The sequence below is a fragment of the Pithys albifrons genome, chromosome 1 (genome assembly GCF_047495875.1).
Source record: "Pithys albifrons albifrons isolate INPA30051 chromosome 1, PitAlb_v1, whole genome shotgun sequence".
Classification (NCBI taxonomy): domain Eukaryota; kingdom Metazoa; phylum Chordata; class Aves; order Passeriformes; family Thamnophilidae; genus Pithys; species Pithys albifrons.
In genome coordinates this window covers 68,348,499-68,366,124 of record NC_092458.1, presented here as the reverse complement: position 1 = coordinate 68,366,124, position 17,626 = coordinate 68,348,499, and the positions used below count along the sequence as shown (strand labels likewise).

Below are 17,626 nucleotides of genomic sequence, written 5' to 3'. Positions count from 1 at the left end.
AGAGGCACTGCCTGCGCCGCGCCGCGCCGCGCCCTGCCCTGCCCTTGCCTCTGCCCCTGCCCCTACCCCGTCCTGCCCTGCCCTGCCCGACCTGCAAAGCCGGGCAGACACCGTCAAGCCTCGGCGCGGCGGCGCTCGGAGGGAGCCCTCGCACCTCCCATTGCGGGGCGACAGTGCCGCCATCGCAGCTGCTCCTGGCCGCTCCCCGGCCGCTGTGTGTCCGCTCGGCGGCTGGGGCGGAGACAGGGAGGGCGCAGCTTGCCTCCCGCCCCCTCCTCGGCATCTCCTCCTCCTCTTCATCCCTGTCGCCCTCCGTTCCTCCTTCCCTCCCTGCCGCGCCGGCGAGACCGCGAAAGCGGCTCTCCCTCCGCACCTGCCGCCCCGCCAGGGCGAGGGAAGGAGGCGCAGCCCCGCGGGGAGGCAGCTGGATGAAGACGTGTGCCTCAGGGCGGGCTCGGCAGCCCCTTGGGCATGAAGGGGACCGCGGGGACTCTGCCCTGCCCTGCAGCCGAGCGGGGACATCAGGTAACTGCCCCGCACGCCTGCCCGGTCCGACCCGACACGCCTCACGTGCCGGGAGAGGGCGAGCGTCACCTGGAAAGTTGTGCCCCCGCTGCCAGCCGAGGGGTAGAGGAGGAAGGCGGGACACAGGTCTCCGTGTAGGTTGCACATCGGGTTGTTTCGGCGAGATCCGCTTCGTGCTCTGGCACCTCAGCCGGGTCCCTGAGAATATGCTTCTCCCGCCGCGGGTGCGGCTGGGAAGTGGCTCTGGCATCCCGCTGTCCCAGCGGCTCGACGGCGGTGTCAGCGGCCGTACGCGGCCGGCAGAAAGTTTCCGGCGAGGTGAGGTAGAGAGGATGGGGAGAGGATGCCGCGGGAGGTGAGCGCGGAGAAGGGGGCGCAGCCTCTCGCTGTTGCCTCGGGCAGTGGGTGCCGCACCTTTTCCTCGCACGGCTGGAGCGGTGCTGCCAGCTCTTGGCTGAACTTGTGTCATTCTTGGGTGTTTAGTTGCTGTTTGTTACAAAGAAGTAGGATTAAGTATCAGTAGAGGTGTAATGTTGGCATCTTTAATGGCTGCATGTTATTCCGTGAAATTTGCTTACCTCGTTGTGTCAGTTTGGTTATCTCTAGGAAAAACAAACAGCAAAGTCTTACCAGACTTAAATGCACAGCAGCACACCTGAGATTTCAGTATGTTAGTTGTGTTGTATGACATAACTGTAAATACTACTGCTGTTCTTTTTGAATCTCACTTTGTTGGGGCTTTATAATTGAACATTTGTGGATTAAGCATAAACTTTTAATAAAGTATATGGATCATCATTAACACTGTTGGAGATTAAATCCCACTTTAAATGTGTCACAATTATATTCTTTTCCATTTGCTCATAGAACAGTAAGTCAGATTCATATAGTTTGCTTAGTTCTTCTGAAATCGTTTAAGGAATAAAAAGTGAATAGAGTGCCACACAGAGGTTCTGGGTACCTTTACTACAGAGTGTAAAAAACTACACTGAACCCCTTCAAAGAAAAACAACTAATCAAAAAATCTGTCCCTTCAGAAGCCTCCCACCTTACCAGCCTGAACAAAGAAGTGTACATTGTAAACTGCCTGAGAGTGAAAAGATTCAAGCCATTTCAAATGAGACAATTTCCCCTTACAGAGAATATTCTGTACTAACTCCCTTGATTAATCAGGGATAGTCTGCCTTAATTATCAGCTGCAGTTCTGTTTTACTTCCAAATTTCCAAATACTGAGGTAATCCCACAGTATTTGTTGCCAAAGCCAAAGGAAAGCCTTAAATGTGCTGAGCTCAACTGCAGTAGGTCAGAAGAGTATGGATAGCTTTTTGGTTTGGGGGTTTGTTGTTCTGATTTTGGGGGAGTTGGTTGTTTAATAATACAGCAAATTTGGAACCAAAATTAGGGGAACATTCAGAAGTGGTCTAGATTTAGCAATGGGTCTGTTACTGCTGGTAATGCCTAAGATAGTTGGACATTGATAAGGCATTGTACTTCTGATTTTCATGCTGGGACTTTTCTTAATAGGCACATAGTTATGTTCCTTTAGAAGTTCTATCACGGTTAATGACCCAATGCAGCTCTAAGTCTGCTTTATGTATGCTCAGGTTTTTATTCGTGGACTTTTATATTGCATTAAGCTGAGAGTGGGCTGAGGAAATAGAAGCACAGGCATGTATAAACTTGAAATGCTTCCCACTTTTCTTTTGTGTGTTTTGTTCACTGATTTGTTGGATTTTTGTGGGTTTTTTTCTTTTTCATGGTCAGCTTCAAACATAATATCTCTCTGGGCTTTCATGCCACAGGCAGATTTTATTAAACATATGAAACAATTTTCTATTGTAAACTGTTCTGTAGTTCTTACTTCCTTAAAAAGATAAGATGTGACAGGGGATTATCATTTTTCTTGACATCATGACAGTTAAAACTTGGTTTGCATAGAAGCAAAATGTGTAGTGCTTTAAAAGTTGATGGCATTCTGAATTTTCATTGATTAACTTTTCAACTTTTTGTGATGAAAATCAATGTATTGCTTCTAAAATCACTAACTAAGATGTAAGCATGGATTAATGTAGTGATGTTGAGTCTAATTTAAGATTTTGTATGCCTATGGATTTAGTGCTCAGTTCCATAAACAGGTATTTGAGATAATTTTATTCATATTGGTATCTCATTTAAACTCACAGAAGTTGTGTTGATGCAGCGGTGCTTAAGCTACACAGAGGAGGAATATGGATTTTTTTCCTTTTCAGAATATACTGAAGCAAAATGCTTTGTTTGCTAATAAGTTTTCCATTCTGGTAACATGTTCAAATTGTATGTAGTGATTGCTATCTAAAGCTGGGCTTGTGTTAGAAATCAGGAGCTTAAATGTAACTGTGCGTTGAACAAACGTTCTTTTACAGTGTGTGAAATCTCAGGTGATGAAAATGGTCAGGTGAAGCAAGGGAGGTATATGAAATGGCATTAAGATATGGAAGAGTGGGAAGTTAGTCACCAGCTTTTGCAGGTAATGTACACCTTGAGGATTTTGGGTAAAGGTATACCTGGAGAAATAGTTGAGGTCTCCTTTTACCTGAAAACTGTGGTTGCTACACAGCTTTTTTCTTGTAGTTCTGCTTGCAGACCTTGTACTGCTGTATTTACAGGCTTCTCTTAAACTATGATAGCATATGTGTTCTGTCATTGTTATACCCATCTGGTGTGGTTGGAGTAGATAAAATCGCGGTGAAACTAGTTAACTGTGTGTAGTGTTTCTACAGAAGCAAAAAACTGATACAAAATGGAACTCCTATACCAATATTTTAAGCTCCAGCTTCTAGATCTTCTTGGCCTAATGTCATACTCAGATGTAACAACTATACTCTGTCTGGGTGTAACAAGTATACTGCCTTTTCAATTATTAATAAAGTAATAAATAGTATCTATCAGAAAAGACTAGGGGAGCCCTTCTTAAGAAAGCTTTGAAATTTGTCAATTAATTGGTAATAATGACTCTCTTAATATGGTATTGTAACCTGTTTTCAGGTTACAGATTTCAGTCCATGGGTACTATGTGATAGTATAAATGTGAGTATTGTCTTCTATAAACTATTATGATGTTCAAAACAGTAGTATGTATTTCATCACAGCTTTAAAGGAAAGAAAGTGCTCTTGAGTCTTCTGATTTAGGAATTCTTTTTAATACAAAAGTTTTCACTGAGCAACCAAATACTTTTTTCTCAATGTCAGGTCAAAATACTCCTGGGCAGGGTGTCTTGCAATCTTATCATGCATACTATTTGTAATTAAAATGCTGTACAAAAATTTCATGAAAATTACTAAGGTAAGTGCTAGTTTTACTTTTTGGTTTCTGACAATTATTTAAAGTAAATTACTTTAATCAGCAAATAATGAGGAATGGTATATCAAGTTATTGAGCTGTTTGATTAACTACTATGCTTTAGATAGTTTCTAAGGTCATGCAAGTTTAACATTTTTACACATTTATGAAAACATTAGAGAAAAACTGCAAATAGTGTTAAGAAAACTGGTTCTCTGTTAGGGGTATATGGGACTGAAAATCTTAGCAATCTATGGTCTTTTAACAAATTTCCATTATGTTAAATTTGATGTTAAATTTACTTGCTTTCTGCTAATATGTGGAGGCTCAGATTTAACAGAGTGATTCTGAACATCTCATTATTTTTTCCACTTCAGTGAAGAGACTCACTGTGACGTTCCATATTAATATATTTGTCAATATTGCTGTTAAGTCACGTAACATGTATCAGCCTCTGAAAATGAAGAATTGCTCTTGGAAACTGCAACGTATGTTAGTCATACAAAAGTATCTAAAAAATTTCCTTATTTGTGGTTGTGCATTAAGCATTCACTACTTCTGAGGATGTATCTGTTATAAACATTTCTGAAAACTTCAAGTCTATATAAACCTGGAGAGAGAGCTTCTATTTGTTTTCTAAGAATGGAACTGTGAAATTTGGATTTTTATATGGAATACCATTGCTGTCTATTACTGTAAAAACATATTTCTCTATGCAGTAGAACAGTATATAACTTTTAGAATAGGTGTTATGAGGAAAAAAGATTCAAGAAATTGTACAATGTGTACTGAAAATTCCATTCATTAATCTGAAAATGACAAAAGAGAATATATATGTTTATTCTAAACCCAGCAATTTACTTGATTTCAGAAACAAGGATTTTTTTTTACTCTGTCAGTTTTCCCCAAATATTTATTTTTTAATGAGAAATTGTATACTGATATACAACATTATTTGAGAAAAATGTTGTATGGGAAAATCACAACATAGTGTTGTTTCCTTGGCTTGATTTCTTTACACAGCACTTCAATGCCCCACCCAACCTGGCCTTGGACATCAGTACATCCCAAAAGGGTTAGGGATCATATAGTAGCATTATATTATTAAAGATAATCATATTAGTAGTTAGAGATAACTATCTGCATAGAATTATGTGCAAATATATGCAGGTGTTTGCATGGCAGCAACTAATGTGGAAATTGTGATTGTGCTGCCAGTATAATTCTGTTTGGCACAGCAAACACAGTGCTATGGGAAAATGTGTGTGCTATCTTTATTTATTGTTACTGATGTAGTTTCAGTGAGCTGACCCTCACATGCACCAGGATAGGTAGCCTTCAGATAGCCTTCTACAGTAGTCTCATTAAATTATCTCATCAATTATTGTGTTTTAATTCAAGAACATTCAATGCTTTTTTCTTGCCCAATCTATGTAGAGCAAGTTACAGCATTAGATTTAGATGGTCTGAATCTATTACTACACCTTTGAACTTAATAGTCACTATGTTAAGCTGTGATACTACTTGGTTTAAATACCACTAAGAAAGGCCAAAAACCCCCCTGTGCTTTGGGGGATAAGTACACTCGCTCATCATTGCTTTTTCAAGGGTGGAATTGCTGTGATATTTCAGTCAAGTTTTGCAACAATTTACTGAAGATATCACTGAGGACTTTCCTGGTTCCGAAAGATTATTTCAGGTTAAGCATTGTAGGCATACTTCAATTCTTTATGCCACTGATCATAGCTTTGAAAGCTATAGCAATATTACAGTATTACACAGGTCTGTATTGACTCTAATGCATTAAAAAATTTAAAATGCAATTAAAGATACTGCATTTGAAGGAGTTGGTTTCATGTTGCTATTGCACATTGCATGTTTAGGATAACAGCAAACTTGAAGCTACTGAAAGTTTGCATTCTAACTCCTCAAAAGAAAAGCAAGGTCAGCTTTACTCAGGTCAGCAGTCCTCCAACCAAAATAAGAGAGCTTCAAGGAAACCATATACATTTATGGAGAAAGGTATTTTTATTGTATTTAATAATTCCCCTTTGTTACCATATGCCATCTTCTTAACAGCACATTTGACTGAGCACTGTAGCAGTCTCATTAGGCCTGCCTTTTTAGGACAAGTCATTATACTGCTTCTGAAGTGACTGCAGTAACCCATCAGCATGGGTTGTTGGATTCTTAATACTCTATAATTAGGATATATGTATGATTCTGCTCTTTGTCCAGCTTGCACCTTGTCTTCCTAATTCCTGCTTAGAGACTTTTTTTCATAAGAATAGGGATAGATTTTATTGTTTTGAATACTAGCATTTCAGCAATACAGGAAGCATGTAGAGATCATTGCTTTCTTATTCCCTTAGGTGAAGGTTGATCTTAATTCCGAGACAAATATCTATGCTAAAAGAAAAGATCCCTCCCTCTCTTTAAGTATGGTGCTGTACTCTTCTGTATTATCTTCTAGTTAAACCTAATGATTGCTAAACTGTTCTCAGTTTTGGGATTATCTTGTGGTAATCTATCTAAAACACAGAGGAGTATCCTAATACATTTATTTGGGATTTTTACTGTCATTATGCAATGTCTCTTACACAACACTTACTGAATTCTTCGGAATATTTTGAAATTATATATAAATTATGGCAATATTTATCTGTATTCAGATCTTTTTGGTATGTCTGAATTGCAGGTTACTCACAGCCAGTTCAATCAGTAACCCAAACCTAGCATCTATTGTTACTGTTTGCTCAGCTGAGTCCAAAAATATGCTAATAACAAAGCCATTCAGTACTCCATTCAAGCAAAAAATGCAAGTGTACCTAAGCTTGCAAGTAAATTCTCATCTCAGTTTTCTTATATGCTTGGCACCCATGTCTGCACGTATGTCTTTAAGCATGCCAGACCTTTATCTGTGATGAATGCAAAACTGATTAAAGATATTGCATTGCCAGGTATTAATTTTTGGACATGCATGCTGATTCATGTGTTTTCTTTGGTTCTATCATCAAGCTGATGAACAAGTGCTGAAAATTTTTCTCATTTTTCCAGCCCATGTTTCCAGCAGATATTTGCTGCATCCGCTCTTGGCTGGCATGCTTACTTCAAGGTCCACACCTGTCCAGAAATCAGCTCCTCATGCACATATCTGAGAATTGAGGCCATCTGTGAAATCTGCTTCTCATCTATCCATCATTAGAGTTTATTGATTGTACTGTCATTTTCAGGTATAATCTCTGATCAGGGTCAGTCTCTTTCCCATGAATACTGCAGCTTCCAGCTCACTGTGTAAATGATGAGTACGGACTCAAAGAGTCGTTTTGCACAGTGTGCAGAAATTCCTAATTAACAGCACAAGTGACTACACTAAAATAATTTTTATAGCTGCATGTAAATCCTGTTCTTGTTTAAATTGCAGCTCCGAAAGCTTTTGGAAAATTTAGTCAAGCTATAGGAGTATAGTTTTGGATGACTTCACTACAAGCTTATCTTGCAGCTATATCTGCTATTCACTTATTTTCCCTGGCAATTATATTTTTATTCATGTGACAAAACATTTTAAAAGATAATATAGATTTAGTAGCTAGCAGAAGATTACTCCTTGGCACTTGAATTTGTCTTGGCAGGTTGAGCTACTTTGTGGTTTTTCCATCTCTTACTGGAGTTGTGTCAATTGAACCGAAATTATTTGCAGGGGCTTAGGAAGCTACAAATGTTTTTTATTTGTCTCCCATAGGCAGATTTTTATAGGGATAAAGATCCTACTGAAACTTCTTGTCAAATATCAAGGTATTTCTCAGCTAGTGCAATTGTCTGCACAAACAGGATCCTTCCTGTAAATTGTTAACTTACTCTGAAGGAAGTTTGAATCCAATTATGAAGTATTGAGACCTTTGGTAAGATTCAAGGATTATCACACAAACACAGAGTCTTTGGGCTTGATCTCCAATAGTGTTCTTCCTGAGAAAATAACCTTCCTGTCAGCTTCTTCTTATTTACCAGAGGAACAATATAATTGTCAATATGCATGTTTGTTAAATACTCTGCTTGTGTTTGCAGCTGATAGAAATTTCAAGACGAGTTCCAAGGCTTCTTTAAAACTAGACAATCAAGGCACAGTTCAGTTGACTAAAGTTTGGTATCTGGGCCCTACAGTGTCTTATCTGGCCAGTAGCGGTTACTGTAAAAGGACAGACATCTTCCACATTTGGTAGCTTCGTGTAGGTGCCTCAAATACTCTAAGGCACCTAAAAATACCATCTTTTTTTAGTCCGCTGAAAAAGTCTTGCACTGACAGAGTACAGCTTTGCTGAGAGATAGACACACATTCATGTTGATTTTTTCCCCAATCCTGATGTGAAATACACTCTGATTTTCTGATGCCAAAATGATACTTCTTGGGCATTTTCAACAGCAAAATATGCACATTAATTTGATGTACATTAATTTGATGCATAATAAAATTTTACTGTAAATAAGAGCCATGATTTCGGGGACAACATTGTGAAATAGTATTTATGTGTATAAACACAAATATATTCTATATATTGGTATTCTTCCCCTTTTTTAACTGTAATCTTGTAAATTTTGGAATCTGAAGTCGTCAGGAATTTATTGGTAAAGGAAGCAGTTCAAAGTGGTTTTTCTTTATAAAGCCCTTCAGTTTCTGGAAATGCAATAAAAACATATGCATAGGCAATAGGTAACCATTTATTTTTTTAATTCTCTTTCATTCTGTGGTAGTCTCCAAATACAATGAGTGTATGAAAGCAGTAAGTTAACTAAAACCATCAGTAAGAATATTTTTACTCCTTTATCTGCAACTGTGAAGAAAGAAGAAAATGCATAACTGGCAATAAGTGGTTTGACTGAAGTTGGTTGTAGTAACAAGCTCTCTCTGCAATCAGCTGCAACAGACATCACATAGAAGTTGCTCAACCCAGATATAAATCTTGTGATTTGGAAATACTTGACTTTGAGTAACCCTTTTAGTACTTTTGAATAGCTTATTATTGCAGACATTATTCTAAAGGAGATACTGGTATGTCTTTTATTCCTGTTAGTTTTAGATGTAAACTTGTTTAGTAGTAAGTACATAGATTACACTTTTTCACAATCTAGGCCTTTAAAGGGAAAAAACCTATAAGATAAAATTGGGGTTCTCCAGGGTTTTGTCACAATAAAGCAATTGGTACTGCATGAGAAATAGGGACAACTGGTGACATCATCAATAGTCACAGCAGATTAAGGAAACAGGGATTAGAATGGAAAGAAAATGTTACCTCTTTTTTTTTTCCCCTGTGAAACAGCCTTACACTAGATCATTATTCTCCAGAATCAGTTGACAGGAACAAATGAGAATCTTAAACTGTGTGTTGATAATAGCATGAACACAACTCGGGTATGTAAAAATGTCTGACAGATACTCAAAGCAGTTTCATTTATCTGCTTATAATGGGTATTAAAACCATAATAATTTTCTGATAACAGTTCTGGGAAATGGCGTACTCTAACAGTGTGTGAAATAAGTCTCCTGTAACATGGAAGGAGTACCTTTATGTCATAGAATAGAATCATAAAATTGGGTTTGGGGTGGAAGGAACCTTAAAGATTATCTAGTTTCAACCCACTGCCACAGGCAGGGACATGTGCAGCTAGACCACACTGCCCAAAGTCCCATCCAGCTGGCCTTGGACACCAGTGCATCCTGAAAGAGTTAGGGGTCATACAGCAGCCTATGTATTATTGAAGATAATCGTATTAATAGTTAGGGATAGCTATCGGCATAGAGGTGTGTGCAGATATACATAGGCATTTGAGTTTCAGCAACTAATGTGGAAATTGTTGTGACTGTCCTGCCAATATAATTCTGTTGGAGGCAGCAAGCACAGTGCTGTGGGAAAATGCGTGTGCTACCTTTTCTTATTGTTACTGACCTAGTTTTAGTGTGCTACAGCAGGACACTAATAAACATGACATTATTTGAAGAGGAGTCAAAACAGTTATAAAATCACAAGACTAATTAAACAACTAATACAAAATTCTGTATTTCTGAACATATGTCTTTGTCAATATATTTTAAAGTTTCATGTTATGTATTCTCTATGCTGATAAGTATATTCAAGAACTGCCTTGTACTGGCAAGTGCTTGCATTATTATGAAAAGATTAGGAGTAGATTCTAAAACTAGAGTTTGAGTACTCAGAGCGGCTAAAAATGGAAAAGTTGGCATTTTTTTTCCTGCATTATGTTTAGTATTTCATTATAAGTAATGAATCAAAATCATCTATGAGGGTCAAATGTTTAATTGAATGATGATGACTCTCTATAAAAATTACATTTATGATACTTGTAAATATTGCAAGGTGCTGAGATGCTAATCCAACAGAAAATGGAAATAGTCGAAATGCTTCTGTGCCCAGGGAATAGCGGAGTTCCATTTTCTGTAGGAAGATGCAGGAGAGCTCATCTCTACAAACTGGGCAAAATAATGACCTCTGTTTCACAGTAGTTGAGTCTTACAATATTCACTGTTCAGTTGAGAACTGAAGTAATTTTGGTGATACTGCAGGTTAATACTGAGGTGATAGTTCTGACTTGTTATTTAAGCAAGACAATTTTTAGTACTTTCCAATTTTTAAGTAGTATTATTAAGTTTTGATAAGTGTGGAAATTTCAGCAATTTTCTCTACTCATTACAAAATCATGTAAATAAACAAGCTTCTGTTCCAAGCGCCTTCAGTTCTTAAGGAAAGTGGAAACTTCTGTAAGCTTACAATAAGTGGTAGTAGCGAGTACTTTCCACCTATTCCTATGAAATACTGAACGTCACACTCCCTTCTGATGAGATTCTCCTGTTGCTCTCTGTTCAGAGATAAAAGACTTTAGTAGCTCCTGCTTATGTATTGCTAAAATGGCTGTTATTTCCTTTGACTTCCCTATTATTTTAGTGTCATCTTTTCTTGGTAGTTTTATAGGTTGATATTTAAAAACTGTCAGTGTTACTATGTTGTCTTTTCTGAAGTAATCATCAGTCATCAACCTTACCTATGCAATACAGCCAGATATAACTTGAGTAGCTGGAGATGCTGACGGCATTAGTAGGTTGTCCTCTCAACTATGTATGCTACTACTAGGCCGTTGAAGTATAACTTTCAATGGATTTGTTGGTAACTAGCTATTGCACAAAAGACTTAAATATTTTAGAATTTTGAGTTGAATTTCAGATTGTGTCTAGGAATTCACCTTTCCACCTAACTGTTAAATCTTCCTTTTGTATTTCTGTGTGTTTATCCATGTATTACCTTCTTTCATTATCTGCAGTTGTTCTTTGCAAATGTACTTTACTGCTGTGCTCCTTTTGTTTGCTTTTCTAACCCTATTTCTTGGGGGCTTTTTGCACATTGTTCCCATGTCTTCATGTCTCTTGCTCTTAGAAAACAATCTTATCATTTCTCTTTAGTATAGATGACTTTTCCTTTCTATTCATTACATAAGCATAAGCAACTTAATTTTGAAAGTCCAGTGAAAAGCTGTCTGGTCTCATTTCATAGCAAAATTCCATAGTGATCTCAAATTACTGGAAGGACAAAGTGCAGAGGAAGTTTTGATTAACCTAGAGGAACATTTTTCATTAAACAGTTCCAGGGCATCATCACAGATTAGTTTTAAGTAAAATACAAGTAAAGCATTGTTATATAAGTTTACTTGAACTTTGACTTACTGGGGAGTCTGTAGTGTTGTCAGTGTACCTAATAGTACATAGTCTTTCTCATCACAGCTGTCAGAAGTGAATGATTGTCCGTCTCACTGAGAGATCTTTGGGCTTTTACCATTACAGAAGTTTCTGCTCAGCAAGAGAACATTTTACTTACTAATGCTTCTTCACTGAATTAAACAAATGTAATTGAAGCTGTGGTACCAGTGACTTCCTTTACTTGAATAGTTCAGTTTTATCTATAGAAGTAATAGCACCCTTTTGTGCCACTAAGAGTGCCTCAAAATAATTGACCTACATTTCATTAGCAAATTTAATACAGATCCTGTGTAAATATAGTAATGTGTTACTGAGAAGTTGTATTCAAGCTATTTGTCTAATTTTATAATAAAAAATCATAATGTTCTAACTTTTGTAAATAATGGACTAAATAGGGCCCAATTTTCCAAGTGGATAAATCTCATAGCTTACTTCATGATAGGAGATGTAACCTTTTGTTCACTGGCAGGAAGTATTATTTAAAAGAGTCAGACTGTATTGCAATCATGTAAGATTTCAATTATCTTTTTTAACTTTTCCAACTGGCTTACTTTAGCAGATAGATGGCAGAATTAAAATTTTTATAACTGGAATAAAAACTGCTGTGTTTTATAACAAGGCCGTTTGTCCTAGTTCAGCAGGAGGGACCAGCTAACCCTGTGTGGGGGTGATCAAAGCTGTATATTCTACCCCCTCTATTCATTCCCCAAGGACAATGGGCCATTAGCAGCAGCTGCCCAGGGAGCCATTATCACCTTCACACCCAGCCTGAGGGGGGCGGAGCTGCTAATGGGCCATCAACAGTTCAACACCCCCTGGCTCCCAGAGTTAATCACCCATTGTGTGAGTCCCTGCCCAGGGGGAGGGAGTGGGTGCTCTCTGAGGGTACATAGGTGGTGGGTAAGAAGACCTCAGGAACTTCTCGTCGGATCCAGAGGAGCAGCAGGACCTCGACAGGAGGAGATCACCGCTCTCGCCCAGACCACAGCCCTCGCCTGCACCAACAGGTTTTTCTTTTCCTTTTGCTCTGGACTTGGGGGAACCACAGGGGTCTCAGCACAAGGGCAAACAAACCCCCTTGGGTTTGTGCCCCAGGACACTGGGTTATACTGCTGGGGTTTTGTGAGTTGAAAGCAATTTCCCTTGTGTGTCAGTGTTGTTATTGTAATGTTATTATTAAATTTTAGCTCTGACTTATAATCTCTCTCGTGGTGAGTTCATTTCCCCTGCTGGTTCACCTTTAAACCAGCACACCGTTCTATTATCTTGTTTCACTTTTGTAAAGTAGATAAACATAACCTAAGATGAAACTTCAAGCTATGACCACCTTCTTGTTATGTGTATCTATAAAATATGTAGATATGTAAATCCATACACATACACTTCTTTGTATTATGTTTACATATTTACTTCTCAGCTAGACTTGCCGATACATTCTAATTATGTAATATTTCCTGGCTGCACAAATCACTTTCTCACATTTAGGTCAGACTTGAGCTGATAGTAACATTAAGGTCACCGTGCTGTTGCAGCTTAACTATGAAAGCACCTTCTCAAAATTGCTTGGTACCAAAGCAGCTTGACCTTGAATGTAATTACGAATCAAAAGCAGTAATAGCAGACAGTTCAGACAAAAATACCTTATCTTTGTTATATCTTTGTTTTCCTTTATAAGTAGCAAAAAAATGACAGTATCTGGACAAGGAGAAAGCATTTACCAAAATGCTCAGACCTAAACTTTCATGTTACATTCCTGCAAAGCTGAAAATAAAATCTTAAAAGTAATTTTTAAAAAATCATTTTTTCTCCACTCTAGAAATATCAAGCTTAGTCTACATTCACTGCTGGCTTCCTGTGTGCTATTGCAAGTAGTTTGGAGTGAGCTGCTGCTGCCAAAAACAATTGATTAACCCCACTTCTGAACTCTTCGTAAAGATCTTTGTGGGACAATACAGGAAAAAGGCTGTGGATTATTCTGTGATGGCTTTCTAGTTCCAGAAACTATTTTTTTTCTGAGGATTTATGGTGTCTCCTTTGGAATGAGATTGCATTTGCCCCTGTGACAGAAAGTAGTCTCTTTGGTCTTTCAAAAATTAGCTCACTGTAAATGTGCCACCACCAGAAGTGCTTGTCCGGTATAGTCCTTATTCTTAGCTTCCGTTCCAAAGATCCTGAAAAATAAAGTACCAGAAGTGGATTGGCCTGCTATTGCTGTTAAAGTTAGCTAATCCTGTACAGGTAAGACTGATGCTGAAAATTCACTGGAAAAGAGGGTTACTGAGGGAAGGCTAAATCTGAATTGAATTTTTGTCATGCTCTGCTAATGCACTCTTCACAAGAAATTGTGTTAGCAGGTATCTCACATATGTTGCATAGGTAAAAAGACAAATTCTGTTGTGAAGTTCATTGAAAGTCACAGTCATAACAAATCCCCTGTATTCATAAATTTTGGATTTTTGGAATATTGCTATTAAAATATATCACTCCTGTTTAAAGTGCTATGAGTACAGGATACTTGCATAGGTAATTATGGACATCATAAACATTAGCAGATGTCAAGGACAGGTTCAATATTATGGAAGTTGTCCTACTGAGAGGGGACTATGTGATCTTTGCAAATAAATCACATGCCCAAGCTGTCATCCTGAGAAATTACAGGTCACAATCAAATGAATGTAAATTTCTTCATATTGTTGTGTTTTGACGGACTATTTTCAGGATTTTGTTAAGAATTTACATTGTATATATAGGCTATGTTTCTTAAAGTTCTTAAAAGATTTTAAAAGAATTGCAATTTTCCTGCTGCAACTTGAGTAAAACCAAGGTAAATATAATCTAATTCTTATTAGATTATAAGAAAGCAAATATTTTTCATAATATTTAACTTTTTGTATACAAACTTATAAAATGTACCAAGCCACATACAGTCTCGTAATGAGGGCTTACGTTTTCTCAATGGCTGGCAAGATATCCCTTTTCTCAAGTGTACTTCATATTGGAAATATTTTGAGAGACATTTACCTGTAGCAAATGTTACCTACTATGCAACAAGTCTTTAAAATACTTTATGACTTCATGTGTAATGCACATACAGTTATTGTAAAATAGATATGCATAGTGCAGTGGCTGTAAATTTTACAAGTCCAGAATTCTTATTGCAGAACAGAAAGAAAGAAGTTGTTTTACACAAAAGAATACTGAATTTTATGTAACATAACCTAGTCACCTTTTTTATCATCATGGCTCGGCTTCGTGAACGAAGATTTGGGAAGGGCTCTACCCATGAGGGTGTGCCCTTTCAGCCTGTGCAGTAGATTTTTAGGTGAGGCAAAGTGTGCGCAGAACTGGCCCCACTCTTTACTCCTAAAATTCATCTGCCATGGCTGAGTGAGCTTGGACTGTGACAGTGAAGTCCTCAGGACTAGAACCTACAGCAAGTGTGCCAAACCTCAGCTAATACCAGAGGAATGACCTCAAGCCTAACTTTATCAATTCTGAGTCTTTTCATAGCCACTTGTAGAAACTGTAGCTAAAGTCATCCACATTGAAAACAACTAAGTGTATAGGGGGTATGTTCAAGGGGAGTTCCAATTTGTCTTGGAATAGTAGGTGAGGTCTGTTTGTATGGCCTTCTCTACTGGCAGTTGCAGTGCATAGCGCCCTGCAAAGATTTGTGGACTGTCAAGGAAGATTTGTGTATTCCTTGCCTGGTTCTATCAGCTGAATATACGTTGTATATTACAATCTGCCTGTACTCAGGGATATGCATCCTCCAAAAGCCCACGGCGCCTAGGAAAGCCTGAGTTTCCTTCTTGCTGGTCGGTGGGGACATAGCTGCTATTTTATTGATCACCTCTGTTGGAATCTGGCGACGCCCGTCTTGCCACTTCACTCCTAGGACCTGAATTTCCTGAGCAGGTCCCTTGACCTTACTTCATTTAATAGCAAAACCAGCTCTTAGGAGAATCTGGATTATCTTCTTTCCTTTCTCAAAAACCTCCCCTGCTGTGTTCCCCCATACAATGATGTCATCGATGTACTGTAGATGTTCTGGAGCCTCACCCTTTTCCAATGCAGTCTGGATCAGTCCATGGCAAATGGTGGGACTGTGTTTCCACCCCTGGGGCAGTCGATTCCAGGTGTACTGCACCCCCTTCCAGGTGAAAGCGAACTGCAGCCTGCACTCTGCTGGCAACGGAATGGAGAAAAAGGCATTGGCAATGTCGATGGTGGCGTACCACTTGGCTGCCTTGGACTCCAGCTCATACTGAAGCTCCAGCATGTCTGGCACAGCGGCACTCAGGGGGGTGTGACCTCATTGAGACCACGGTAATCCACCGTCAGCCTCCACTCTCCACTGGACTTTCGTACTGGCCATATGGGACTATTAAAGGGTGAGTGAGTCTTGCTGACCACCCCCTGGCTCTCCAGCTCACGAATCATCTTGTGTATGGGGGTCACAGAGTCTCGGTCAGTGCGGTATTGCTGACGGTGCACTGTGGCTGTGGCCAGCAGTACCAGTTGTTCTTCAACTTTCAGCAGTCCCACAGCAGAAGGGTCCTCTGAGAGGCCAGGCAAGGTGCTCAGCTGTCTGATTTCCTCTGTCTCCACAGCAGCTATGCCAAAGGTCCAACGCAGTCCCTTTGGGTCTTTGAAATATCCATTCCTCAGGTAGTCTATGTCAAGGATACATGGGGCTTCTGGACCAGTCACAATGGGGTGTCTATGCCATTCCTTCCCTGTCAAGCTGACTTCAGCTTCCAGTACAGTCAGCTGTTGGGATCCCCCTGTCACCCCAGAAATAGAGATGGATTCTGCCCTGATGTATCCTGATGGCATCAACGTGCATTGTGCACCAGTGTCCACTAAAGCTTTGTATTTCTGTGGGTCTGATGTGCCAGGCCACCAAATCCACACAGTCCAATAAACCCGATTGTCCCTCTCCTCTACCTGGCTAGAGGCAGGGCCCCCCTAGTTCTGGTCATGGTATTCACTGCACTCTCCTTGTGAATATGACCGGGAGGTTCCTTCAAGAGGATCGGGCATAACATCATCATTCCTATACTGTCTGGAGCCTTGCCCACGAGAGACCGGGGCAGCCTTCAACCTTGAAGAATTCCCTGTGTTAGTTGTGCCTCTTTGCAATTCACGTACCCGAGCTGCTAAGGAAGAGGTGGGTTTCCCATCCCACTTCCTCATATCTTCTCCATGTTCATGGAGGTAAAACCACAGATTGCCGCGTGGAGTGTACCCTTTCTCCTTAGCTGGAAGACGCCTGCTTCTGATGGCAGAGACTCTCGTTTGTTCTGGAGAGATATGGAAGAGTCCTTCCTTAATCTTCTCTTCCAGCTCAGCCAGTTTTGTTTCCACAGCTGAGACATGGGCTCGTAATGGAGCAGTGACAGTGTCTTCATAAATCCTGAGTTTGCTGACCAGTGCACACACCTTGTCTTCTCCCTCTCTCCACTGCAATGTTGCAAGGTAGCGAGAATACATTTCTGGCCCAAGTCGTGCAAATTTTAACCACATCTGGGATGTGCACTGGACACCATCTGGACTTTTAGGGAATCTCTCATCCTCTGAAAAGATTATCTCCAGTACGGCTAATTCCCTTAAGCACCGGATACCTTGTTCCATTGTGTTCCACTGTCCTTGCTGTACGTGGAGGTCCTCCTTACAAAAATATCTCTCCCTCACGCTTGACAACAGTCGCCGCCAGAGGCTGAGAGTTTCCTGTCTCTTTCCAATGCCCTGATCAATGACAACATCTCGAGACAGGGATCCCAGCTGCCTTGCTTCACTCCCATCTAGAATTGTATCATTGGCTGCAGCATTCCAGATTCGAAGTAGCCAGGTCAAGATGGACTCATTTACCTGTCGTGTGAACTCTCTCCGGAGCTCACGCAACTCTCCCAGGGACAGGGACCGGGTGATTATTTCTGGCTCCATTTCTTCTGCTTGAGGTGAAGGTCCTGACTCTTCCTCGTCATTCACTATACGAACTGATTTGGTCTTTGAT

At 39.8% G+C, this 17,626-nt stretch overlaps 1 protein-coding gene across 1 annotated transcript in view; it reads left to right on the top strand.

Moving 5' to 3' along the window:
* Nucleotides 1-417: 417 nt before the first annotated feature.
* Nucleotides 418-17,626, top strand: part of SGCG (sarcoglycan gamma) — a 125,568-nt gene continuing 108,359 nt past the window's right edge. Inside the window, exon 1 of the mRNA XM_071553955.1 lies at nt 418-525. The gene's annotated coding sequence lies outside the window, so the exon portion shown is untranslated. The remainder of the gene's footprint in view (nt 526-17,626) is intronic.